Below are 26,362 nucleotides of genomic sequence, written 5' to 3'. Positions count from 1 at the left end.
GGAAGGCTACACTGAAATGAATTTTTGGGAGTTAGGCCCATTCGGAAATTGTTGGGGTTCAAAGTTGCTGTTAAGGAAAAAAATATGTATACACCCTACATTCTTTCGGTAAGCCTCGCCAGCGCTGTACGATAAAGTTCGCCACCGGACATGCCTCAAATGAAGGTAATAAATTGGGGAAGGCCACACTGAAATGAATTTTTGGGAGTTAGGCCCATTCGGAAATTGTTGGGGTTCAAAGTTGCTGTTAAGGAAAAAAATATGTAGACACCCAACATTCTTTCGGTTAGCCTCGCCAGCGCTGTATGGTAAAGTTCGCCACAGGACATGGCTCAAATGAAAGGTAATAACTTGGGAAAGGCCACACTGAAATGAATTTTTGGGAGTTAGGCCCATTCGGAAATTGTTGTGGTTCAAAGTTGCTGTTAAGGAAAAAAATATGTATACACGCTACATTCTTTCGGTAAGCCTCGCCAGCGCTGTACGGTAAAATTCGCCACCCGGACATGCCTCAAATGAAAGGTAATAACTTGGGGAAGGCCACACTGAAATGAATTTTTGGGAGTTAGGCCCATTCGGAAATTGTTGGGGTTCAAAATTGCTGTTAAGGAAAAAATATGTATACACCCTACATTCTTTCGGTAAGCCTCGCCAGCGCTGTACGGTAAAGTTCGCCACCGGACATGCCTCAAATGAAAGGTAATAAATTGGGGTAGGCCACACTGAAATGAATTTTTGGGAGTTAGGCCCATTCGGAAATTGTTGGGGTTCAAAGTTGCTGTTAAGGAAAAAAATATGTAGACACCCTAAATTCTTTCGGTTAGCCTCGCCAGCGCTGTATGGTAAAGTTCGCCACCGGACATGGCTCAAATGAAAGGTAATAACTTGGGAAAGGCCACACTGAAATGAATTTTTGGGAGTTAGGCCCATTCGGAAATTGTTGTGGTTCAAAGTTGCTGTTAAGGAAAAAAATATGTATACACCCTACATTCTTTCGGTAAGCCTCGCCAGCGCTGTACGGTAAAATCGCCACCGGACATGCCTCAAATGAAAGGTAATAACTTGGGGAAGGCCACACTGAAATGAATTTTTGGGAGTTAGGCCCATTCGGAAATTGTTGTGGTTCAAAGTTGCTGTTAAGGAAAAAAATATGTATACACCCTACATTCTTTCGGTAAGCCTCGCCAGCGCTGTACGGTAAAGTTCGCCACCAGACATGCCTCAAATGAAAGGTAATAAATTGGGAAAGGCCACACTGAAATGAATTTTTGGGAGTTAGGCCCATTCGGAAATTGTTGTGGTTCAAAGTTGCTGTTAAGGAAAAAAATATGTATACACCCTACATTCTTTCGGTAAGCCTCGCCAGCGCTGTACGGTAAAAATCGCCACCGGACATGCCTCAAATGAAAGGTAATAACTTGGGGAAGGCCACACTGAAATGAATTTTTGGGAGTTAGGCCCATTCGGAAATTGTTGGGGTTCAAAGTTGCTGTTAAGGAAAAAATATGTATACACCCTACATTCTTTCGGTAAGCCTCGCCAGCGCTGTACGGTAAAGTTCGCCACCAGACATGCCTCAAATGAAAGGTAATAAATTGGGGTAGGCCACACTGAAATGAATTTTTGGGAGTTAGGCCCATTCGGAAATTGTTGGGGTTCAAAGTTGCTGTTAAGGAAAAAAATATGTAGACACCCTAAATTCTTTCGGTTAGCCTCGCCAGCGCTGTATGGTAAAGTTCGCCACCGGACATGGCTCAAATGAAAGGTAATAACTTGGGAAAGGCCACACTGAAATGAATTTTTGGGAGTTAGGCCCATTCGGAAATTGTTGTGGTTCAAAGTTGCTTTTAAGCAAAAAATATGTATACACCCTACATTCTTTCGGTAAGCCTCGCCAGCGCTGTACGGTAAAATTCGCCACCGGACATGCCTCAAATGAAAGGTAATAACTTGGGGAAGGCCACACTGAAATGAATTTTTGGGAGTTAGGCCCATTCGGAAATTGTTGGGGTTCAAAGTTGCTGTTAAGGAAAAAAATATGTATACATCCTACATTCTTTCGGTAAGCCTCGCCAGCGCTGTACGGTAAAGTTCGCCACCGAACATGCCTCAAATGAAAGGTAATAAATTGGGGAAGGCCACACTGAAATGAATTTTTGGGAGTTAGGCCCATTCGGAAATTGTTGGGGTTCAAAGTTGCTGTTAAGGAAAAAAATATGTAGACACCCTACATTCTTTCGGTAAGCCTCGCCAGCGCTGTACGGTAAAGTTCGCCACCGGACATGGCTCAAATGAAAGGTAATAACTTGGGGAAGGCCACACTGAAATGAATTTTAAGGAGTTAGGCCTATTCGGAAATTGTTGTGGTTCAAAGTTGCAGTTAAGGAAAAAAATATGTATACACCCTACATTCTTTCGGTAAGCCTCGCTAGCGCTGTACGGTAAAATTCGCCACCGGACATGCCTCAAATGAAAGGTAATAACTTGGGGAAGGCCACACTGAAATGAATTTTTGGGAGTTAGGCCCATTCGGAAATTGTTGGGGTTCAAAGTTGCTGTTAAGGAAAAAAATATGTATACACCCTACATTCTTTCGGTAAGCCTCGCCAGCGCTGTACGGTAAAGTTCGCCACCGGACATGCCTCAAATGAAAGGTAATAAATTGGGGAAGGCCACACTGAAATGAATTTTAAGGAGTTAGGCCCCTTCGGAAATTGTTGGGGTTCAAAGTTGCTGTTAAGGAAAAAAATATGTAGACACCCTACATTCTTTCGGTTAGCCTCGCCAGCGCTGTATGGTAAAATTCGCCACCGGACATGGCTCAAATGAAAGGTAATAACTTGGGGAAGGCCACACTGAAATGAATTTTTGGGAGTTAGGCCCATTCGGAAATTGTTGGGGTTCAAAGTTGCTGTTAAGGAAAAAAATATGTATACACCCTACATTCTTTCGGTAAGCCTCGCCAGCGCTGTACGGTAAAGTTCGCCACCGGACATGCCTCAAATGAAAGGTAATAAATTGGGAAAGGCCACACTGAAATGAATTTTTGGGAGTTATGCCCATTCGGAAATTGTTGGGGTTCAAAGTTGCTGTTAAGGAAAAAAATATGTAGACACCCTACATTCTTTCGGTTAGCCTCGCCAGCGCTGTATGGTAAAGTTCGCCACCGGACATGGCTCAAATGAAAGGTAATAACTTGGGAAAGGCCACACTGAAATGAATTTTTGGGAGTTAGGCCCATTCGGAAATTGTTGTGGTTCAAAGTTGCTGTTAAGGAAAAAAATATGCATACACCCTACATTCTTTTGGTAAGCCTCGCCAGCGCTGTACGGTAAAATTCGCCACCGGACATGCCTCAAATGAAAGGTAATAACTTGGGGAAGGCCACACTGAAATGAATTTTTGGGAGTTAGGCCCATTCGGAAATTGTTGGGGTTCAAAGTTGCTGTTAAGGAAAACAATATGTATACACCCTACATTCTTTCGGTAAGCCTCGCCAGCGCTGTACGGTAAAGTTCGCCACTGGTTATGCCTCAAATGAAAGGTAATAACTTGGGGAAGTCCACACTGAAATGAATTTTTGGGAGTTAGGCCCATTCGGAAATTGTTGGGGTTCAAAGTTGCTGTTAAGGAAAACAATATGTATACACCCTAGATTCTTTCGGTAAGCCTCGCCAGCGCTGTACGTCAAAGTTCGCCACCGGACATGCCTCAAATGAAAGGTAATAATTTGGGGAAGGCCACACTGAAATGAATTTTTGGGAGTTAGGCCCATTCGGAAATTGTTGGGGTTCAAAGTTGCTGTTAAGGAAAACAATATGTATACACCCTACATTCTTTCGGTTAGCCTCGTCAGCGCTGTATGGTAAAGTTCGCCACCGGACATGGCTCAAATGAAAGGTAATAACTTGGGAAAGGCCACACTGAAATGAATTTTAAGGAGTTAGTCCCATTCGGAAATTGTTGTGGTTCAAAGTTGCTGTTAAGGAAAACAATATGTATACACCCTACATTCTTTCGGTAAGCCTCGCCAGCGCTGTACGTCAAAGTTCGCCACCGGACATGCCTCAAATGAAAGGTAATAATTTGGGGAAGGCCACACTGAAATGAATTTTTGGGAGTTAGGCCCATTCGGAAATTGTTGTGGTTCAAAGTTGCTGTTAAGGAAAAAAATATGTATACACCCTACATTCTTTCGGTAAGCCTCGCCAGCGCTGTACGGTAAAGTTCGCCACCGGACATGCCTCAAATGAAAGGTAATAAATTGGGGAAGGCCACACTGAAATGAATTTTAAGGAGTTAGGCCCATTCGGAAATTGTTGGGGTTCAAAGTTGCTGTTAAGGAAAAAAATATGTATACACCCTACATTCTTTCGGTAAGCCTCGCCAGCGCTGTACGGTAAAGTTCGCCACCGGACATGCCTCAAATGAAAGGCAATAAATTGGGGAAGGCCACACTGAAATGAATTTTTGGGAGTTAGGCCCATTCGGAAATTGTTGGGGTTCAAAGTTGCTGTTAAGGAAAAAAATATGTAGACACCCTACATTCTTTCGGTTAGCCTCGCCAGCGCTGTATGGTAAAGTTCGCCACCGGACATGGCTCAAATGAAAGGTAATAACTTGGGAAAGGCCACACTGAAATGAATTTTAAGGAGTTAGTCCCATTCGGAAATTGTTGTGGTTCAAAATTGCTGTTAAGGAAAAAAATATGTATACACCCTACATTCTTTCGGTAAGCCTCGCCAGCGCTGTACGGTAAAATTCGCCACCGGACATGCCTCAAATGAAAGGTAATAACTTGGGGAAGGCCACACTGAAATGAATTTTTGGGAGTTATGCCCATTCGGAAATTGTTGGGGTTCAAAGTTGGTAGGTTTTTACTATACATTTTTTGGGACAGGTGGGGGCTTTCCATAAATATTTCTATTGATATTTTTTAAATGTTTCTAGCGTTAAGGTTATATTTCTATTGTTTTAAGAAATATTGTATATAAAATACATCTTTGATGTTGTTTTATTGATAAAAACTATATTTTACATAAAGACAATTATGCAACTTGCATAAGGGATTATATTCGAGGACAACGATAATTTACGACAGCTTGAAGGGGTCATAAAACGATTTCCTACGTATTTTTTCACTCCTCTTAACTCTCAATTTTTTATGATTTTCAAATAAGTTTGAATATTGAACCGACTGCTCACAGCTAGTTGGATATAGAATATCGAACCGGCGGCTAACTGCACATATATTAGTTATGTACAAACTAGATATTTCTATACACATTGACACCAATATGCCGAATTTAGAAATCAAGCTAGTGAGTGCTTTCAGTTACTGACGTCATTTGTGTTGGTTTGTTTAACGTTCACTTCTAAGGCTGAACATCTGTGGTCATTTAGACATTTAAAAAATAATACATATATCGTATTTGTAGCTAGAATTTTGAAAAAAAAGTGGCTGCTATCATTATTAGTATTTAAAACGAAAAAATCCTTTGAGAATCACTACAAGCCGTGAAATTGTCGAATTCCGCTCTTAAATTACATTTAACTTAGATTTTGAGATTTTTGGAACGTTCGAGTCTGTTATAGTTTTTGGGTTCTTAGACATATCATCAAAATTGGCTGCTGGAAAAAAGTGGCTGCTATCTTGATTGGCTGCTTAAAGTGGCTGCCAGCTTGAGTCTAGTGAAAAGAAGCCAAGGTTGACATTGTCTTTTCGAAGGGCAACAATCTGCTCTATCACCTCTCAGATATGTGTTATTTAATTTATTATACTGAATGTTCTGTTATTACTGTCGATTAAATTTCAAATTCAAAGTAATAAACTATGACGTCTTGCACATAACAACCATCCGTATTTAATAAAGCGCACACTTGATCAAGCGACTCCGTGAAGGGTAATAGAGTATTTACCATAGGATCGAGTAAATTGACTCCCTCGTATCAACCACTCAAAATCTGGTATTTTGACATGAAGTATAAAAATTCAAAATAGTCACGAATAGCAAGTGCAGTGTCATAGCTGTTGTATTTTATACGGGGAAAAAATATGATATTGAAGTGCTTTTCGATTGTTGTCAGCCAATTAAAAATTACGGATTCTAATGAACCATACATTATGTTTGTAATTAATAAAATATAAGTCCCCCGATAAAATAAAGTCAAAGTAGATTTAAGTTATTGATCGATTGAGGAAGTTTTTCATCTCACAACATATATATATCACTTTATTATTACTGACAGTCAGTGTTTGCATTAAATAAGATACATCGTACAACACAGACAGGAAAGGTTGGTAAAATATGATCATTTCATTGTTGAAAAGAAAGGGAATGATAGTTTTCTGTACATAATCATTTTAGCCTGGTAACCAGAGTCAGAATTTTCTAAATTTTAAAAATCGTCATAACTACAACACAACAAAACATTTTTAATAGGCGTCTTTGTTTGATTTAATTGTAATTATGTTTGAATATTTAATTCAGTTGTGTTGTATGTCTGCTATGCATATTTACACAGTTTTGGCTTCTGGATCACAGTTTTGGCCACGTCAACCAATTATAAAATTGAGATTGAAACGGGGAATGTGTCAAAGAGACAACAACCCGACCAAAGATCAGAAAACAGCCAAAAGACCACCAATGGGTCTTCAACCATTTCTTTACGTCTGTTTGGGTTGCTCCCCCAATTTGGCAATATTATGGAACATAAACCTACTGTCATACAAGTGTAAGTTTTAGCTAGCTACAAAACCAGGTTTAAACCACCATTTTTTTTAGGAAAATGCCTGTGACAGGTCAGGAATATGACATTTGTTTTCCTGCGTTTTATTTAAACAAATGAATGTTATTTTTCCAATTTTCACAAAAATCCACAAGGATCTTTGTTTTATTGATATTACTGTGCATAAAGATTAAAGGAAATTAGATTAGACAATCTAGACTTTTCATAAAACTTATACAGGACGGACAGGCGGATTTATATTGATATAAGGCAACAAGTCGATGTTGTATTACCAAATTATCAGATCCAATGGAATCAAACTATCATAGCCCTATTATCAAACAAAAGTGAAGCAGAATAGGTAATGCAAATCCAACCTTTTGCAATAACAATTCCAAATAAATATTATCATGTGTTAAGAAAAATGATTTGATCGTTTCGTGGATTTTTGCAATGACGAATAAGTGGCAACAAATCTTTCGCCATCTTGTTTACGATCATCACGATCCGAAATATCAAATTTTTACAAATATTCCCATTTCTTTTAATGTTTCTGATTAACTTAATCTGAATAACGTTAAGAACCATTTAAACAGTAATATGGAATGGTAATTTTAGAAGAAGAGTAGTTTATGCATCCAAAATATGAAAAATAATCATGTTTGTTTACATTTTTATGTCTTTGAAATTTCGAGGAGCAATTTGCCCTTTGTATTTTTGTAAAACTTTTAAACCTTGATTTTTCTCGGATACTGAGCATAATGTTGAACCATTTTGACAGACAGTTTTATTTTTCCAATATGTATCATTATTATTGATTTAATTAAATTTACTGGCGTTACATGTCTTCTCGATAAGATTCTGTTCACGATCCTATACTAGATCTTTCACGATCCAATCGCAATACTTGAACACCGTTACTTATTCTTTCACGATCGTTGTTCTCGATATACCGAATGACACCCGTGATGATATTTGCTTTTCGTTTATAATTGTTTTGTAGATAAATCAATGACATGCCGTTGGTTTTGTCGTTTGATTTTTTTTACTTTTGTCATGTCGAATCCTTTATAGCTTGCAATGCAGTATGAGTTTTTCTAATTGTCAAATGACTAGTGTGAAGCTACATTTGTAGCCGTCGATAACAGCCAGCGTTAATATTCATGAGGCCAGCCTGCAATAATATTCATAATTTCATCTGTTTAAATACATATATTTACAAATGTTTATTCGCAAATCTCTTTGCGAGTAAATCGTAATGTATCTAGAATTAGGTTTCTTGCTAGAAATCTTGGTAACATATATCATACATATACTTAGAAATTAGTTTGAATATGTCTTAATTTGTAAATTACGGATAATATTCAGATGCATAATAATTGATGGGAAATTTCAGTACAGAATACTGCAAGTGCGTGTGAATTTGTTTTAATACTTTTTCATCGTTGTATCCACTACCTGTATACTTTTAATTTATGTTTGTTTCTTGTGAATCATTTAAGTGAATTGGGTAGTTATTTGATCTCACTAACAAAAGGGTCTAATTGATGAAAGAACTGTAATTTTGAAAAGACGTATAGACAAAGGTTTAAATAACAGACACAATGGATCAGCTTTGGATAGATAAAAATAAACCATTTACCCTCCAGATTCATGGTTCCTTTTTAACTAACCAATGTTTATCCATCGTATTTAAATTATAAAATTCAAAATCATATTTATATCTGATGCAAACGCAATTAAAAAAAAAACGGAACAAAACTCATCTTACAATATCGATTCAACACTTCACTTTCAACTTGATTGAACACTTCACTGTCATTTCCATAACCTACTACATGTATCATGATTGTTTTCCGGCCTCACTTACGCTCACTTAAAATAGATGCACCCTAATATTACCCAATCAGACATTTAGAAAGACCTTACTTCATACATTCATAGAATTAGCTAAAATTCACCAAGGAGAATCCCTTAACAGATTTACCCTATTGTGACGTGCAGCGAATGCACTTTTAGACCATGACTTAAGTGACCCCGTATTAACATGTAAGGATGTTCAATAACCACATTTTCCACTTAACCTTAACATTTAATAGCCCGTCTGGTTTTTTCCTTAGTTTTGAATAATCATTTTTGCTCAGCAATATCTCTAATTTGCAGTATTTTTTAGTTGCATCTCAAATACACTTCTAATAAGACATTTTGAATAGAGCTAAATATTCTTTTCTTCTCATATAATGCATTATATAATCTAGTGACATTTTTTAATGCTAAATTGTGTTTTATATGATACTGAATGAGCATCTGTTTCCCCGTATAATAGTTAATTCAGAACATTATTGACCATTTTGGTCTGTGCTTCAGACAAACAAGTGTGAACCCCATGTATAAATGCTCTACAAATATATTTACATTGACTCTTCCCATCTGACAGTAAAAGTCATGATAAGTAAGGTGACTATCCTTTCCTTTGTATGGGATGTATAAATATACAGCAAAAATTTTCTAGCGACAATAAAGTTTAGTTTGTTAATTTCCGCTTATAACTATAAATGTTTGTTTGTTATTTTCCCCTTGATACTAGTTATTTCCCCCTTATTACTATTTATTTTTGGATATTATTTTCCCTTAACAATATTCATTTTAGTTTGTTATTTCCCCTTTATAACTATTCATATTTGTATGTAAATTTCTCTTAATACTATTTTATTTTGGTATGTTAGTTCCACTTTTCTGTGAAAGACCTGTTGATTTTGTTCTGATAATTAGGTCTTTCCACTTTTCAGTACAGAATACAAGTGCGTGTGAATTTGTTTTAATAATTTTTCATCATTGTATCCGCTACCTGTATACTTTTAATGTGTGGTTGTTTCTTGTGAATCATTTAAGTGAATTGGGTAGTTATTTGATCTCACTGATAAAAGGGTCTAATTGATGAAAGAACTGTAATTTTGAAAAGACGTATAGACAAAGGTTTAAATAACAGACACAATGGATCAGCTTTGGATAGATAAAAAGAAACCATTTACCCTCCAGATTCATGGTTCCTTTTTAACTAACCAATGTTTATCCATCGTATTTAAATTATAAAATTTAAAATCATATTTATATCTGATGCAAACGCAATTAAAAAAAACAGAATAAAACTCAATTAATTTTAATCACTTTTGCGTTTGATCTTACAATATCGATTCAACACTTCACTTTCAACTTGATTGAACACTTCACTGTCATTTCCATAACCTACTACATGTATCATGATTGTTTTCCGGCCTCACTTACGCTCACTTAAAATAGATGCACCCTAATATTACCCAATCAGACATTTAAAAAGTCCTTACTTCATACATTCATAGAATGAGCTAAAATTTTCCAATGAGAATCCCTTAACAGATTTACCTTATTGTGACGTGCAGCGAATGCACTTTTAGACCGTGACTTAAGTGACCCGGTATTAATATGTAAGGATGTTCAATAACCACATTTTCCACTTAACCTTAACATTTAATAGCCCGTCTGGTTTTTCATTAGTTTTGAATAATCATTTTTGATCAGCAATATCTCTAATTTGCAGTATTTTTTAGTTGCATCTCAAATACACTTCTGATAAGACATTTTGTCCGTATTTTATTTTCCCCTAATTGTTATTCTTTCTGAATGTTATTTACCTCTTGATATTAGAAATTTTCCCCTTATTACTATTTATTTTTGAATATTATTTTCCCTTAACAATATTCACTTTAGTTTGTTATTTCCCCTTTATTACTATTCATATTTGTATGTAAATTTCCCTTAATTCTATTTTATTTTTGTATGTTAGTTCGTTGAAATTTTGTAAATTTTTAATAGAGTTCAATATTCTTTACTTCTCATATAATGCATTGTATAATCTAGTGACATTTTTTAATGCTAAATTGTGTTTTATATAATACTGAATGATAATCTGTTTCTCCGTATTATTGTTAATTCAGAACATTATTGACCATTTTGGTCTGTGCTTCAGACAAACAAGTGTGAACCCCATGGATACATGCTCTACAAATATATTTACATTGACTCTTCCCATCTGACAGTAAAAGTCATGATAAGGAAGGTGACTATTCTTTCCTTTGTATGGGATATATAAATATACAGCAAAAATTTTCTGGCGACAATAAAGTTTAGTTTGTTAATTTCCGCTTATAACTATAAATGTTTGTATTTTATTTTACCCTAATTGTTATTCTTTTTGAATGTTATTTTCCCCTTGATACTAGTTATTTCCCCCTTATTTCTATTTATTTTTGGATATTATTTTCCCTTAACAATATTCATTTTAGTTTGTTATTTCCCCTTTATTACTATTCATATTTGTATGTAAATTTCCCTTAATACAATTTTATTTTGGCATGTTAGTTCCTTTTATTAGGTATTTCCACTTTTCTGTGAAAGACCTATTGATTTTGTTCTGATAATAAGGTGGAAAGACCTTTTGAGTTTGTTCTGATTTTTTTTTTTTTTTCCTCCTAATTTTTTTTTTGTAGGGTATTTTTGTTTCAAAAGATGTCGCTCAGATTTTGGTATATGTTATCGAACAGTTTTTTTCGCTTTTAAAACTTTTACTGCTTAACCAAACACTTTTCTTTGTAAGAGTTATCTCCCCGAACACTGTTTTTCTTGTGCAGACTAATTCTTCGCAACCGTACAAAAAAGATTACTACAAAACTATTTTACCAAATTGCTCTTGAGATCCTCAGGTTGTTGAAAATAATTTTGATCGAAGAGATCTGAAGATTCCATATGAGAGTTATTTCCCTTTATGTATTCGACATGGGTGAAATGTAATAGTAACTCATAAACCATAAGTGATAGAGACCTAGGGTCTTTTGATTTGAGGTCCTGGGTCCACCAAAAAGAAAATGAGGTCAGGGTCAAAGGTCAAGTTCTAAATTTTTGATTTTGTTTGTGCATGCTATTCATAAGAAACTGTAATATATAGTAGACAAAATATTTTCACTAAATTGTTAGTCGCGATCTGTCGTAATAGGAAATTTTTCTTTGAAGGTGTGCGGTAACATTTACTTGGAATTTTCTCCCCTGGAATGTTAAAAATAAGATGTATGGTAATATAACTTATTAACAATACATAGTTCAGACCTAAGGTCTTTTGATAGGAAGTCCTTGGTTGATTACCTTGAAATTGAGCTCAAGGTCATAGGTAAATTTGACGTTCTAGATTTTGACCCTTAATTTAACTTCAAATTTATATATCTCAAAGTCATGGGACTTTTTGTATTAGGTTGCAAGCCTTATGGCCTTGAAAAATCCAATCGGAAATGATCGTGTAAATCGGAAGTAGCTATTTTTTGTACTTATTTAATGTAAAAGTATATATAACCATATATTTTTGGAATCAGTGTCAAGTAAACTATCATATGATACTAGAAGGGACATTTTTCAAACCGGAAGTAACAAATTATCTTCCTTATTTCAAACAAAAGTGTATGGAAACCATATATTTTTGAATCAGCGTACAGTAAGCGTTCATTTGATATTAGAAATGACATTTTAAACCAGATTTGAATATTTTCATATCAAAATATATCGTTTCGGGTGGAAAAACCTTCAATTGTTCTCTGAAATTTTTTTTTTTTCTTCTTCCGCCACATTTTTTTCTTGCGGTGTTTCAGAAGATGTCGTTTAGATTTTTTGCATATGATATCGAACAGTTATTGCTCTTTTGAAAATTACCCTGTTTAACCAAACACTTTTTATTGTAAGAGTTATCCCCCAAACACTGTTTTTCTTGTGTGCGCATCTCCTTTGCAAACGTAAAAGATTACGACAAAATTATTTCACCAATTTGCTCGTTATATCCTCAGGATCTTAAGAATAATTTTGACCGAAGCGTTCCGGGGACTCCTTATGAGAGTTATTTCCCCTTTTGTATTCAAAATAAATGAAATGTAATTGTAACTGGTAAACCATAAGTAACAGAGACCTAGGGTATCTTGATTTGAGGTCCTTGGTCCACCGAAAAGAAAATGGTGTCAAGGTCAAAGGTCAAGATCATTTTCAAAATTTTGCCCTTTGCTTGTGTGTGCATCCTATCTTATACTATACAAGCTAGATGTAAAAGAACTGATGCTAATTGTTTGGATTGTTGAGACGAAGAAATGATGTATTCAGTCCGAAGCGATCCGATGATATCTTATTGGAGTTATTGCCCCTAAAATGTTATAATTTAAGGTAAATCGAATATTACTTCATTCTGGTACATGATAAAGCCATAGTGTCTTTTGCAAAGGCTTTAGTGACACATGACCTTGAAAAATATCAACCGAAAGTGACCTGATGCAAACCGGAAGTAGCTATTTTTGCAGTAATTTAAGGGAAAAATACTTAGAAACTATATACTTTTAGAATCAGCATACAATAACCTTTTAATGATACCGGAAGTCACCTTCTGGAAACTGGAAGTAGCTAATTATCTCCCTTAGTTTAAAGAAAAATATGTAGAAACCATATATTCGGAGTCATTGAAAAGTAAGCGATCTTATGAAACCGGAAACGACATTTTCTTAACCCGAAGTAGCAAATTATCTCCCATTTTTCAGGAAAAAGTACATAAAACCATATATTTTTGGAATCAGTGCAAAGAAAGCTATCATATGAGAACGGAAATGACATTTTCTTAACCGGAAGTAGCAAAATATCTCCAACATTTAATTTAAAAGTATATAGAAACCATTTATTTTTTGAATCAGTATGAAGAAATCTATGATTGGACGCCAATAGTAATTTTGAGAAACTGGAAGAAGCTTCTCATCAATTACTTAGAAATGTAATGTGGAAAGACCTTCAATTGTTCTCTGAACAATTGGTTTTTAATATTGTTATTACAATTCTTCTCGGAAAACATGTTCCAAATTCTTGTGTGCGCTTCTCCACTAAAACTACTTGTTTAATTGACCCCAAACTTTGCAGCCACCAGGGTATACATGTATTTCATCTAACTATGACAACGTTGTGCAGCTACCTCCCAAGAATTTTCGTAGAGAAAACAAATGTCAATGCCGTAAAAATCGCTTTCGAGCTCCGTTAATATCAGTGAAATCCTAAAATAAAATGTCTACTCCTAGATTAGAATACAAATCTGTGTTACAAAGTGCTGCTGAAAAATGTATATTTTATGAAAATAATCGATAAACGTGTTTTAAAAGTACATAGGATCAATTAAATCAAAAGCATGCACTGCTCGTGAACTCCGATCGACACATCAATCACCTACAGTGACAAAAGAAATACGTTACTTGTTATTCCGTCGATATACATGTTGTCTGCATGTCCAACATCTCCACCTAAAAAGATAGAAATATGCTAAGTTTTCGCTAATATGAACCAGCCTCGTGACGTCACAATCTGGCGCGAGAGACGCGCGCGGGACCTGAAATAGAATAAAAATATAGAAACTTAACCAAATCAAGAATGTGGACCCTTGTATGAAAATGTGAACTTGGGTCCCGCCCCTCTTAATATTTAGGGGAGTGTCATTAACCTGTTTCTTTATTTTACTCTTTTTTTTTCTTTCTTTTTTTTCTTTCTACATGTAATGAGAACAATTGACTGGTAGACGTTAAGACATTCATTGAACAAATAAAAGAAAGAAAGAAAGAAAGAAAGAAAGAAAGAAAGAAAGAAAGAAAGAAAGAAAGAAACATAGCCATCAATCATGTTTCAAAGGGGAAAGACCGTTTACAATTGCTTTTGTAAAGCAATTGATTTATATTTTTCTTTTAGATTTCTTTTTTTTCTTTTTTTTTATTACGTATACTTTCATCACGGACGCTTAAACTAAACAAAATGAAACCCTACTTATACGTTAGTTTATGAAATATATTTAAACTAACACGGTATCAAAAGTAAATCGGAAATATTATTTTTGTAACTACATTATCCGTTGAATATAGCCTAGTGATTATCTCATATTTTGAACCCCTTTAATCAGGTAAACTCATACTAAAAATAAAGAGCTGCGCCATGAGCGCAATATACGCCCGTCGCTTTTTCAACAAATAAAGTTCCATAACTCCTCAATGTCATTTCAGATATTTAAAAAAAAATATTAAAGGGAGGTTATTTTAATAGATAGAAACCAGTCACCAACGTTTCATTAAAACCGATAAAAGCATTTTTGAGTTATTGTCCGAAAACTATAAAAATAAAATCCCATAACTCGACAACGTAAATCTAAAATTTATAAAAATCGAAAAGGAGTTTACGTCAATAGATATAATCGATTCACCAAAGTTCATGAATATTTGTTAATGCGTTTTTTAAGTTATTGTCCAAAATGTTGACGATGGACCGGGTCGGACGGACAACGGTATAAAAAGGGAGCGCTCATTTGGCTATGCGGGATTTATAAATACGCAGCCACGAACGGACACGCTTAATCTGATACCTCGTGTTTGGTGAGTGCCAAGCTGTTTGTAAGTTAAAGAACCCTTGCATCAACGCTCCGAGGGGTCCGTAAATGAGTTGTTGTCAGGCAATGTTTTTTCCCTATCCAACATATACTGATTTCTATTTGGCAATCCAAATTTGCCCGACCTTCATCCCGGACGGCCTTGATTACAGCACCTACTGTATTGTTAATTTGTTCTCGTCTTGACTATGCATGAAATATTTGTCACTAGACGTGAAGCAACCAACAACCAATCAATCAATCAAAATTTCTCGCCCTTAATCTTGGCCTGATCGACTAACACCTATTGTATTATTTGTTAATTTATTCTCGTCCTGATTGTGTGTGAAATATTTGCCACTGGAAGTTAAGTAAGCTACAGTCAATAAATCACATCATGAAATAAAATAAATTAATTAATTAGGTAGTATATGAATAGTGCGATCTGTAGGATATATGAATAGTGCGATCAGTGGGATATATGAATAGTGCGATCAGTAGGATATATGAAAAGTGTTTGCAGTAATATGTATCATGGTAGAATATGTGAATAGTATGTGCGGTAGAATTTTTTTTTAAATGATAAATGCCATCATGGCCATGATTATGTTAAAATAATTGAAGCTATAAACACTCATTGTACCACAAAAGAAGGTAAGGGAGCTACCATTTGATTTTTATGGGGGGCTAGGATGAAAAATTTTGTCCTGCCTTTTTATTTTTCCCTCTATTCGGTCCTGCCTATTTATTTTTTACTCTATTCGGTCCTGCCTATTTATTTTTCCCTCTATTCGGTCCTGCCTATTTATTTTTCCCTCTATTCAGTCCTGCCTTTTTTTTCAGTTTATCCTGACTTTTTTTTTTTACATAAATTGTCATCCTGCCTTTTTTTTGCAAATACTCTCATCCTGCCTCTTTTTTTACTCAAAACTCCTGTCCTGCCTATTTTTTTCAAATTTCATCCTACCCCCCCCCCCCCCCCCCCCCTAAAAAAAATCAAATGGTAGCTCCCTAAGTTAGCAAAAGACGCGAAATATAAGTCAATTCATATTTATATATTTGTTTTATTTTATCTGATTGTATGTTATATACAAATAAGAATATGTAGTATGGTTGCCAATGAGACATTTTATGTATTCTTCCATTATGATTTAATTAGTTGAATGATATCTTTAAAGTGTCGCTTGAATGTGGGGGCAGGTATTATGTGTTGTTAACCGATGGATCCAAGAATACTATATGGAAAAAACTTAAATATTCCTATCAATTAAAAGTATTAAAGCATAAAATTAAGTTTTATATAACTGGTGGTGCAAACAATATTTGTTTAGATATTAATTAGAAATCAATCTATAATTAACTATTGCAGACGGCGTTTGTCACGAAGTTCTAAATAATATCCTTTCCTAATTAAAAGAAGTACTTTTACCCGTCTGGAACTTTTTGTGTTAGTGTTGTACATGCGCAGCATCATTTATTCAATAATTTGATTCAGTTTCATTCATGATCTTTCGTTAATCAATTCTGGTCTGATTATTTCACTTAGTACACATGGGTGACTGAGCTGAATATCAATTACGATATACCTATCGTATTTATATCAGAATCTATTTTTGCTTACAATATGTATTAAACTCATGTATTAATTTTTGCACGTTTAGATATTAAGTCTAATAACGTCAAATTACGAATAAAATAATCTGAAAAACTCATCAATGATAAAAGGCTTAAATGTTTGTACGCCAGACGCGCGTTTCGTCTACAAATCAGAGGCGGATTTAGGGGGGGGGCAGGGGGCCCGCCCCCCCTTTTTTGGGGAAAAATCTGGTTGATTATATAGGAAATCACTGAAGCATGACTGGAGCGGGGCCCCTCTTAGGCATTCAGTGGGCCCCCACTTATGAAAATTTCTAGATCCGCCACAGTTACTGCAAATGACTGATCAGTGACGCTATAATTTAAAAAGTTAAAAGGTAAAATAAAGTACGCGAGCTTGACGAGCATTGAGAACCAATAATTCCGAAAGATTTAGCTAAATACAACTATGGTTAGCTATTATATGATAAATTCTGGGGTCGAAAATCCTTAGTAATACGAACAATTCAAAGTTGTGTAAACGGTTTAAATTTCTTAGAAATTAGTATACATATAAGAAGAGGTGACGTTTTCGTCAACAAGAGGTTATAACCTAACGACATAAAACAAAAAGACATCGGGAATATTGTTTTTATAGAGGTTATGATTAGGCTGATATCTAACCATTTCATTTCATAGAAATTTATGTCATGTCTTAATAAGGGTCTGAATGGGGTTTACAAAATAGAGAATAATGGACAAAATGTGCAGAATAAAGGAAAAATAGACTAAAATAGGCAAAAATAGATAAAGAATAGAGAATAATAGGCAAGATAATAAAAGAATAGAGGAAAAGGGTTTATAAATGAAAGAATAAAGAAATGAGGAACCCCCCAATTAAGACCCTCCCATATGTCAAGAAAATTTAATAATCTAAATGCAGCTGATTGAACGTTTAATTTATGCATGTATTGTGGTCGTTAATGTCTGTTTTGTTCTAAAAATGGAAACGCTTTAGTCACAGTGTATTCTTATAGGTTTATGATCACAATGGTTACTTGAAGGTGTCAAATTAAATAACCTTGGGTAATCATGATGACCTTATAGTTCTCATTGGAATTGTTGTTATGATTGGTTGGACGCATATTGTTTGTCCAATGTACAGTGACGAATATTCCATACATATTCATGGCTAAAACAAATTAAAAATTGAAATTCGGTCAATTTATTGCTGGCATATACAATATCGTGTCTTCTTGTACTGTCTATGACGATGCTGCATGTAATTTCCTGAAATGGGAACTTCCACCTATATATAAGTGTAGGACTTCATCTTAAGTTCTTTTGGATTCTTTTCAGTAAGTATTACCAATTTTTATACGCTCATTTACGGGACGTTTTGTGGTATACCGTTGTCCGTATGTCCATCCGTCCGTCGTCAACTTGACACTTCAGAAAATAGCTCAAAATCGTTTCACCAATTTTCATGAAACTTGGGTATATTGTTTATATTTATTGACGTAAGTTCCTTTTTAGATTTTTATAAATTTTAGATTTGACATTTCCGAGTTATTGGATTTTATTCATAAAAGAATGGGTAATTTTTCAGTTTTCTGACTATAACTCAAAGATACTTTGATTAATTTTCATGAAACTTTGGTTAATTGCTTATATATATATTGACGTAAGTTCCCCTTCGATTTTTTAAAATTTCTGATTTTTTTTTACTTTTTGGAGTACTGGGACTTTATGCATAAAAAGGGGAGATTTTCCAGTTTTCGAACATAAACTCAAAAACGCTTTGAGCAGTTTTCATGAAACTTTGGTGGCTTGCTTATGTCTATTGAAATAAGCTCCCTTTTGTTTTTTGTTGTTTTTTGTTTTTTTTTTATCGCCGAAAATTGTCCATTTTCCACACTTTAGAAGGTTATAGAATTTTATGCGTTCAAAAATCGATACCACAAACTTCGTTAAACTTATGGTAGCCTTTGTAGGTCCAAATTATCCGTGTTTTGTGTCAATGGGAATCACTGTGTGTGCATGTTGTTTTTTTTGGTTTGTTTGTTTGGTTTTTGTTTTGAGCAGTGGTCACAGTATTTCTAGTTGATCATATAAATTTATTTAAAGCATAAACACGAGCTTAAAGGACGACGGCGCAGCTCTTCATCTTTTGTTTTCATATTTTAAGCAATTTGCACTGCATGTAATACCAGGGAAAATTTTAAGTCAAATTTTGATAACGTTTTCTAAGGAGTATTGAGCTGCTTTTCAACAGTAGTTTAAATTACTAAAGACTGTATTGAATGTATATGTACATGTAGTAACATGTTTTATCTGTTTACAATAATACATCATGTATTGCAACATATTTCAATTTTATACTAACGTTATACTTAAGGACCACCAAGGATACGCGTACACTTGTCTTTCATCGATATAGAAAACATCATTTTTTTTTATATTACTATGATACATATTGTAACATCTTAACCAATAATATCATACTATTTCAAAACGTGTATCATGTGCATGTTTTTATTGTATGTTTTACGACTATACTTTTACGACATATGTTCTTGTATGAACTTAAGGCAACAGAGGTTTACGGATGTTCAAACTTCATAAATCGATAAAGAAATCAATTCAAAGATCAAACAAAATGCGATTAAATGTCACAATCGGGAATAGGACTATTCCGGTATCTAAAGATCTAGGACTGTGAAAACATGTCGCTATATATTAATATATAGTGAGTTGAGACACATACCTATCGTATCGGTCAACCAATTAGTAGTGGTGACTGTAAGACATATGTAGTAAAATTGAGAATGGAAATTGGGAATGTGTCAAAGAGACAACAACCCGACCATAGAGCAGACAACAGCTGAGGGCCACCAATGGGTCTTCAATGCAGCGAGAAACTCTCGCACCCGTAGGCGTCCTTCAGCTGGCCCCTAAACAAATAAGCATACTAGTTCAGTGATAATGGACGTCATACTAAACTCCAAATTATACACAGGAAACTAAAATTAAAAATGATACAAGACTAACAAAGGCCAGAGGCTCCTGACTTGGGACAGGCGCAAAAATGCGGCGGGGTTAAACATGTTTTTTGAGATCTCCCCCCCCTCCCCCCCTATACCTCTAGCCAATGTAGAAAAAACAAACGCACAACAGTACGCACAGTAAAACTCAGTGTAAGAGAAGTCCGAGTCCGATGTCAGAATAGGAAACAAAAGAAAATAAACAAAATGACAATAATACATAAATAACAACAGACTACTAGCAGTTACTGACATGCCAGCTCCAGACCTCAATTAAACTGATTGAAAGATTATGTCTTCATCATATGAATATCAGGCACAATCCCTCCTGTTAGGGGTTTAGTATTATACCGTCATAAAATATATGAGAAGAACATAACCCGTGTCATGCCAACAACTGGTTTTAGAATAAATGTGTTAATTCCGATGCAAAGACCCTATAAGTGAATCAAAAATAAAGCCAAAATATACAATCTTTAATGACCTAACAACAGTATCGTAACTATATCCCTTCTTAATAAGTCTGTTAGCTTTTGAGGTGAGTACTGACGTTTTTGTGATTTGTAAAGAATATTACCATAAAAGATTGGATGAAAAATACCCGAACGTATAAGATGTCTGCATGTTGAGTTATATTTACGAATGATGTCCTTATACCGATGATAAATTTAGTAAATGTTTTGACTAGTTTATGATATCGAAAACCCTGGTGTAATAATTTTTCAGTAATACATAAATTTCTCTCGCTAAAATCTAATACGTTGTTACATACACGAGCGAATCGCACAAGTTGAGATATATAAACACCATAAGATGGTGACAAGGGAACGTCACCATCTAAAAATTGATAATTAACGATAGGAAATGAAAAATCATCTCTTTTATCATAAATTTTTGTATTAAGCTTCCCGTTAATGACATATATATATCAAGATCGAATAAAGGACAGTGGTTATTGTTAGTATTAGCTTTATCTAAAGTAAGTTCAACAGGATAAATTTCTTTAGTATACATACTGAAGTCTTCATTATTGAGAGCCAATATATCATCCAAATATCTAAAAGTATTGTTAAATTTTTGTATAAGATGTTGTTTCGATGGGTCTTTGCTGATTTTAGTCACAAATTGTAACTCATAACAATACAAAAATAGGTCCGCAATAAGTGGTGCACGGTTAGTCCCCATTGGAATTCCGATAACTTGACGATATACGGAATCTCCAAAGCGAACAAAAATGTTATCAAGTAAAAATTCAAGGGCAGATATAGTATCAAAGCATGTCCAATTGACATAGTTCTTTTGTTTTTTGCTACTAAAAAATGACCTAAAAGAGTTTGAACATATGTATTCGCATTCCGACTTTTTAAATGCCCAATTAATTAGGTGTGTGAAATTTTTCTTAATAAGAATATGAGGCAAAGTGGTATATAGGGTAGAAAAATCAAAACTTTGAACAGATTCAAAATCACCAATATATGCATGCAATTTATCAAGTACTTCCAACAAGTTTTTGACACTCCAAAAGTAATTAATTCTACTATTTTCAAAGGCCTTATTTGAACTTTTTATTATCAGGTTTTTGATTGTACCAAGTGTACTAGTAAGTAGAATAGACAATTAGGTAGTGGAACAATGGCTTGAAGACGAAATAAATCTATATTTGTAAGGTGATTTGTGTAGCTTCGGAAGCCAGTACATAGTTGGGACTTTCATTGTTATTTGGTTCTGCTTGTAAAGAAGTAGCTAATAATTTATGTTTGTTACAGATATCGTTTTCTGAAAATGAAGTCAGTTGGAATGTTGGTGAATTGGTGATTTCCTTTTGCAGAACCTCAATGTAAAATTTACGTCAAACTATAATGATATTATTAGCAGCTTTATCAGCCGGGACAAAAACAAATTCCTTGGCTAGTTCTTTTAGTTTATGTTTGATACGAGAAATAGGATTTTTATGGTTGTTGTTAAGAGTAAAATGTTCTTTAAAATATTGTATACGTATATCAACTATCTTCATTACTGAATCGAAAAAAGAGTCCAAAAATTTTTTGTCAGCTTTTCCCGTTTTATCCATTTCAAACAGTAAGCACGAAGTGAGTCGTGGATGATATAACGACACTCATTCCAATTAATAATTGACGGGGAACGATATTTAGGTCCTTTACTGAGGAATGATTTTAACTTTCGGTCGCGAACAATGTTAAGGTCTCCTGTTATAACATGGGAAATGGGGCCATAAGTGTATTCGGATTTACTACAATTACATGACGTAGGTGTATTTTCACTGATATTTACATCTTTACAGACTTGGCTATAATTAAACACAAATTTCCGGGTAGATTTCTTGTAAATATAACAAATAAGAGGGAGTTCAGTATTATCAAAATATCCAGGAATTTGTTCTTTAACAGAATGGTCGTTAAAAATACCGTTAAAAAAATAGGTCAATTTCAATCGTTCTTCTTTATTTCTCTATTAGCTCAGTTTCTGTGTAAGGATCACAGTATCACACCTCTGATAATGAAGTTTGTACAGTGTGACATGCTCGAGCTTAATGTATCAATTGAGATATGAAAACCCCATACGATGGGGCATCGAGTAATCATCTATCTATGTTACCGCTGAGAAATATAAAATTGACGATTTGAACGTTAAAATTATCGCTTGTCCTATATATTTATAGTTTAAAGTCGTCCATCTGTGTCAATTTTCTTTCTGCCTTTGAAAAGGTCTTGTAAGAATTCTACTTCAAATGAGTATAAAAAAGTCTGCTAGTAGTGATGCACAATTAGTACCAATTAGAATATCGGTTGTCTGTTGAAATATCAATCCATGAAACTCAACCAACATGTTGTCGATCTAAAGTCCAACATTTTGATACACATCCTCCGTTTATTTGTTTCTTTTTTAATCAGTTCGTGTTCATCGTAGAAAAATTAAAAGTTTTGATATTAATATACTACAAAAATATAGATTGTGATTGAAGGTTTTGCAGTAGATCTTCAGAGTGTTTAAGAATCCACTTCTGAATGAGACCGCTGGTTGAATATACCCCATCACAATATTTCTGGAGGCCATTTTTATGCCCCACCTACGACAGTAGCGGGGCATAATGTTTTTCGATCTGTGCGTCCGTTCGTTCGTACGTCCGTTCGTCCGTCCGTTCTTCCGTCTGTCCCGGTTCAGGTTAAAGTTTTTGGTCAAGGTAGTTTTTGATGAAGTTGAAGTCCAATCAACTTGAAACTTAGTACAGACGTTCCCTATGTTATGATCTTTCTAATTCTAATGCCAATTAGAGCTTTGACCCCAATTTCACTGTCCACCGAACATAGAAAATGATAGTGCGAGTGGGGCATCCGTGTACTATGGACACACTCTTGTTTAGTACTGTAAAAAGAATGGAAGTTACAACTTTTGAAAGACCAAGTCTAACAATCAGGATGCTGTGTGATTCGTTGTAGTTTTCCTTTGTTCGTTTTCCTTACACACCACTGGTTGAATATACCTCACCACAATATTTCTGAAGGCCATCTTTACTGTAGAAAAAAATTATTATAAGAACTTGAGGAAGACCAAGTCTAGCTATCAGGACGATATGTGGTTCGTTGTTGTTTTTCTTCGTTCGTCTTTTTCGCACTAGTTGGTCTGTTGTACTATTCCATATAGTTGGTACTTTCTATTATCTTTTTATGTATTATCATGCAAATATTTGTATTATACGCGATAACATATTCAATGATAGAGTGTAACAAATCATTTTACTGGATATATCCAATAACAATATTTTGATTTTGATCAATTTAAAGTCATATTGTTACTAAAACAGTTTCTTTTCAATTAATAATTGGGAAAAAACATTAAAACCCAACATAGGAAATTGGAAAAATTAAATGGTTTCTACAGCGAAACGTAAAAATGTCTATATGTGCAATTAACCATACAGTTTATCCTGGCCATCCTTTATAATCGTTGGTAGTTTAATTTGTAGTGTATTTAATGTTCTCAATGGCTCTCAATCATAATATTAAATTATAATTATAATAATAATCCAATTACAATATATTACAATGACGATCAGTAATACCGCCCAGGTTAACCAACGTTATTTACTAAATCTTGAATATGTTTGTTATTTTCCGAAATTAGTGTATAGGAGATTGTAATTATTGTTAAAAAAAAAACAGACGTCACATTATAAATTCACCAGATCTCTTTTCTTGACCATTCGATTTGGAATTAGATTGTGTGGTAAGTTTATCTAGATCACATAAGATTTGAAAAAAAATCATCATTTGTTTCACAGTTCTTATCAGCTCAGTAGTTATATAATTAGTACTTCGGTACTGACATGATTTATAACAAACCTCTCTTTCCTTGTCCGGTAAGAAATTTAGAAATTATTAAGAAACTAACGTTTCAATTTACTTAGGCGAAGTTTACCGTTTTATTTTAGGTCCATTTTGGTAGTATAGCTCAACTGTTTCGGTTCTTATACATCTTAGGCTGCCGAATACCAGTAATCGACTTTGAGCGTTCCTGATAAAGGAAAATCCGGAAAAGCGCTTCGGACGTATGACATTTATAAGTGTTGTTTTCATTTTTTAAGATTCTAAAACACATATTAAGTAAAGTATCTGTTACACAAATATTGTCTACATTTGCACAAATTTATACTTTGACCGGTATTACATTTATTTGCGCGAACAAAAAGGTATTACGTTTGCCCAAATTATCTGTAATTCACCTGTTCGTTTACTTGTGTTTTAATCCTGGGGTTAACCTGAATTTAACGGAATTTTGTTAAAAAATGGATTAATATATAATTACAGAAGTCTTTATTCGTTTGTATAAACATTAAAAAGCACTTAATGTATGTAAAAACAGTCTTGAATAAAACACGGTGCATTTTCCCTGGAAAGAAACATTCTTTATATATAAAACAAGGGGTGGAATAAAACAAAGTACATGCATGTATTGTGATGATAGAAACCATCTGCAAGTCAGTCCTTTCCTGGTACTTGCAATTTTAGATAACATAGACGTAAAATTTCCCAGTTTGAAATTTTGTAAAAATCGTAAAGCGTCGATGAGCTGATGTGCGGGATGTATACATACACAGCCACGTCCATTCAGAATGGGTGTAGTGAGTACCACGCTCTCAGCACGCTACCAACCCTTGCATCAACACTTTGAGAACTCCGTTGGTTGCCTTTTGCGAGGATAAATGTCTGCCCTATCTAATATACCCTCATTTACCGATTTTAGTCCAAATTTCCTTTCGTTCATCCTGGTGGACCCCTCTTACAGGACCTACCTATCTTATTTTTTGTTAATTTGTTCTCGTCCTGAACATGCATGAAATAATTGCCACTGGACATAAAGCGAATCTATCAATGGATGAAGTTGCAGATGGCGGGATGAGTTGAATAAAACTATTCGATATAATGGCTTTGAAAACAATCTGGATAATGTTAAAACGTTTTGTGCTCTCATTTGGAACAGCCGTCAATATAGGGTTTGCGGAAATTTGACAAATCCGTGTAAACGTATTCACCTTTTCACGGGTAAATATCGCTCAAACTTCGACATTTTTTCGCGCAAGCGTAACGCACCGACAGAGAGATTGAGAACTTTCTATGTTTAAAATAATAAATTTGTACTTTCACTCTCTCATACAGCTCATCCGGTCCTTTTTGGCCATGTGCGCTATTACCATCACTTGGCGTCTGTCAGCGTCCAAAGTCGTTGCAATTTTTCAAATATCTTCTCTTCTGGAATCAGTGGACTGAATTTAAAAAAAATATATATATATACTGCATTTAATTAATAAACTTTAGGGATATTATATGAAGTTTGTGGATTATGTCCCCGTCGACCAACCAATATGACCACCTTGTTTAAAATCAGAGACTTGTTAATGTATCAAAAAACTCAATAATGACTGAATTAAAAAGAACATGAAAATAAAGAGATTTAGGATATACATCTACCAGAGAGCAACTAATAGATAAAAATATCCAAAAGACATATACAGGGTAACATGCAGTCTTTAACAATAGACAGGCGTTTATATAATACTAGAACACACCCGCGACATCGTGGGTTCTTGACTGAATTAAAGTATGAATCCTTGTATAATGACGAAGTTCAGGTGTGATTATGACCATCCCAAATACACCGTTTGGTTGTGCGCCTGACTAGGCGGAACGTACAGATTAGGTAACAGGTACTATTGGTATCGGTATCGGATTCGACCCGGAACTTGTTAATTTTTGGTAATATTAATTATGTGGAAAACCGCCAAAGGATTTCACATGCATATATATATATATATATATATATATATATATATATATATACAAGTCTAAATTGAAAACAACGTTCAAACCTATGATTGCGTTGGATAAAAACCGCAATTTTTATACGTGTGCATGCAAAAACAAATTTCTTGTTAGAGGGGTCTAAATACAGCACAAACAACATTTTCCAAAAGACCAAAAAAGTGAAAAAGTATATTTTAACAAAACGCATTTGACTAACAGGTCGAACAACAAATGTTCTTAAACCC

At 34.5% G+C, this 26,362-nt stretch overlaps 1 protein-coding gene across 2 annotated transcripts in view; it reads left to right on the top strand.

Annotated features, from left to right (window-relative positions):
• The first annotated feature begins 6,260 nt into the window (after nucleotides 1–6,260).
• The window catches only part of LOC127720489 (uncharacterized), a 78,414-nt gene continuing 58,312 nt past the window's right edge, over nucleotides 6,261–26,362 (top strand). The window contains exon 1 of one of the 2 annotated variants that reach the window (XM_052227076.1): nucleotides 6,261–6,297. The gene's annotated coding sequence lies outside the window, so the exon portion shown is untranslated. Of the gene's footprint in view, nucleotides 6,298–18,074; nucleotides 18,112–26,362 lie in introns of those variants that run through there. The other variant, XM_052227075.1, reaches the window with a different exon arrangement.

Source organism: Mytilus californianus, unplaced genomic scaffold, assembly GCF_021869535.1.
Source record: "Mytilus californianus isolate M0D057914Y unplaced genomic scaffold, xbMytCali1.0.p SCAF_11, whole genome shotgun sequence".
In the NCBI taxonomy this organism is placed as follows: Eukaryota; Metazoa; Mollusca; class Bivalvia; order Mytilida; family Mytilidae; genus Mytilus; species Mytilus californianus.
Note: the sequence above shows the minus strand (reverse complement) of the source record. Positions and strands in the feature narration are given on the sequence as shown.